Raw genomic sequence first — 3,059 nt, 5'->3', positions numbered from 1 at the left:
TTATATCAATTTCCGCATTTGCGGTCCATAACTTCGTTATACGAGGTGCATTCAAGTTCTAAGGCCTCCGATTTTTGTTTCTCTGGGCTGGAAAGAGATAGAAACATGCGCATTGTTTTAAAATGAGGCCGCGTTCATTGTCAATACGTCCCAGAGATAGCAGCACCATACGGCAGATGGAATTTTACCGCCAGCGGCGAGAATGAGAACTGTTTTAAATACTTAAAATGGCGACGTTTTCCTTACTTGAACAGCGTGCAATCATTCGTTTTCTGAATTTGCGTTGTGTGAAACCACTTGAAATTCATCGACAGTTGAAGGAGACATTTGGTGATGGAGTTATGGATATGTTGAAAGTGCGTTCGTGGGTGCGACAGTTTAATGAAGGCAGAACATCGTGTGACAACAAACCGAAATAACCTCCGACTCGCACAAGCCAGTCTGACGACATGATCGAGAAAGTGGAGAGAATTGTTTTGGGGGATCGCCGAATGACTGTTGAACAGATCGCCTCTAGAGTTGGCATTTCTGTGGGTTCTGTGCACACAATCCTGCATGACGACCTGAAAATGCGAAAAGTGTCATCCAGGTGGGTGCCACGAATGCTGACGGACGACCACATGGCTGCCCATGTGGCATGTTGCCAAGCAACGTTGACGCGCAATGACAGCATGAATAGGACTTTCTTTTCGTCGGTTGTGAGACGTGGATGCCATTTTTCAATCCAGAAACAAAGCGCCAGTCAGCTCAATGGAAGCACACAGATTCACCGCCACCAAAAAATTTCGGGTAACCGTCAGTGCTGAAAAAATGATGGTGTCTATGTTCTGGGACAGCGAGGGCGTAATCTTTACCCATTGCGTTCCAAAGGGCACTACGGTAACAGGTGCATCCTACGAAAATGTTTTGAAGAACAAATTCCTTCCTGCACTCCAACAAAAACGTCCAGGAAGGGCTGCGCGTGTGCTGTTTCACCAAGTCAACGCACCCGCACATCGAGCTAACGTTACGCAACAGTTTCTTCGTGATAACAAGTTTGAAGTGATTTCTCATGCTCCCTACTCACCTGACCTGGCTCCTAGTGACTTTTGGCTTTGTCCAACAATGAAAGACACTCTCTGTGGCCGCACATTCACCAGCCGTGCTGCTATTGCCTCAGCGATTTTCCAGTGGTCAAAACAGACTCCTAAAGAAGCCTTCGCCGCTGCCATGGAATCATGGCGTCAGCGTTGTGAAAAATGTGTACGTCTGCAGGACGATTACGTCGAGAAGTAACGCCAGTTTCATCGATTTCGGGTGAGTAGTTAATTAGAAAAAAAATCGGAGGCCTTAGAACTTGAATGCACCTCGTAATGACTGCCCATTCGTCTCTCTTCCGCTTACATTCTTTCCTCACTGCGCCACGAGCTCGCAGCATCACCAGGAGGCATTCAATCTCGCCGTGGGCAGTAGACATAATGTTTTGGCTCATCAGTGTATTGCTCCAACTCTTTGCAATGTACGGAACAATGTACTGTTTATACTTTTAAATCGGTTTTCAAAACAATTCTTCTTTCAAAATAGGAAATTTGCTGTAAGTTCTATGGGACCAAACTGCTGAGGTCATCGGTCCCTAGGCTTACACACTACCTAATCTAACTCAAACTAACTTACGATAAGGACAACACAAACACCAATGCCCAAGGGAGGACTCGAACCTACGACGGAGGCAGCCGCGCGAATCGTGGCAAGGCGCCTTAGACCGCACGGCTACTACGCGCGGCAATTCTTCTTTCCAACATCCCATCAATAAGTTTATTTGATTGTGGCACACTAAACAAAAATATGTTCTACAAATGAGAAGAGGGTAACGTTGTGTTATATTTTGGTCTGGCTTTTGGCAGATGAGTTCGTTGTGATTCCATGTTAGCACCACCTCTCAAATTACGTTCAGAATTGAAATATAAATTTTCTTTTTGAGACGTAGCGTCATTTGAAACTCGTGATGTGATTTCTTTGGGTACTTTGTGTCTGTAGTTCGTTGTAAGCCTCCCTTGATAAGACTACCCATACTCGGGAGAAAGGGGGAACTCTCCCGCCCGCTCCCTCTAGCTAGATCTCAGAAAAAGGAAAGAAAGTGGTGTTATAAAGTGTTTTTCTTTCAAGAAAATGTTTTAAAAGAGTCGGTATGGTTTTTAACAGGGCCAGAAATGGAACTTTTTATATCCATTTAAAAGTAGCCACTCATCATCCAAAATATTAAAGCACTCCGTCTTCAGGCCACAAGTGGCCCACCGGGACCATCTGACCGCCGTGTCATTCGCAGCTGAGGATGCGGATAGGAAGGGCGTGTGGTCAGCACACAGCTCTCCCGGTCGTTTTCTTTGACCGGAGCCGCTACTCTTCGGTCGAGTAGCTCCTCAATTGGCATCATGAGGCTGAGTGCACCCCGAAAAATGGCAACAGCGCATGGCGGCCCGGATGGTCACCCATCCAAGCGCCGGCCACGCCCGACAGCGCTTAACTTCGGTGATTTGACGGGAACCGGTGTATCCACTGCGGCAAGGCCGTTGCCTCAAAATATTAAAAATACTCAATATCTCCAGGTATACCCCCCCCCCTAGCCCCCCCTCCCCCCATCTTCAGTCTATTGTACTGGCGCCCTTGTCCCTTGGTTATGAATAGCAATACATGAGAAATATTTTTAAGTGGGTACAACGTTGCTTCAATACTTAAGGTTGATGTTGAAGGCAAAAAAATCTTTCAGTTATCTCTTGACATTTTCTCCATAAAAAATCGCCATTGCGCTACAATTACATGAGCTCTCATGTAGTCGAATCTAGTGCCTCTTCCGAAAATTTTCAGTCCGGAAGCTCGGTGGGACTGCACAGACCAGTCTCACAGGAAATTACTCCCTCTTTTAACTTCGGAAATCAGCAGCATTTAATAAACAGTTTCAGATTCTAGATTTAAAGTCTGTTGCTATCAGCCATTAGCAATCACTGAACTCTTACTTTGTTCATTCATCTTGTAGCACTAAAAAACACAACGAAATGCGTCGTTTTATTATATATTTATCT

General features: G+C 45.5%; 1 pseudogene; it reads right to left on the bottom strand.

Moving 5' to 3' along the window:
• Positions 1 to 2,436: 2,436 nt before the first annotated feature.
• LOC126458927 (5S ribosomal RNA) lies at positions 2,437 to 2,554 on the bottom strand (annotated as a pseudogene).
• Positions 2,555 to 3,059: the final 505 nt, after the last annotated feature.

This window comes from Schistocerca serialis, chromosome 2, assembly GCF_023864345.2.
Source record: "Schistocerca serialis cubense isolate TAMUIC-IGC-003099 chromosome 2, iqSchSeri2.2, whole genome shotgun sequence".
Taxonomy (NCBI): domain Eukaryota; kingdom Metazoa; phylum Arthropoda; class Insecta; order Orthoptera; family Acrididae; genus Schistocerca; species Schistocerca serialis.
This window is presented reverse-complemented; position numbering and strand designations above follow the sequence as displayed.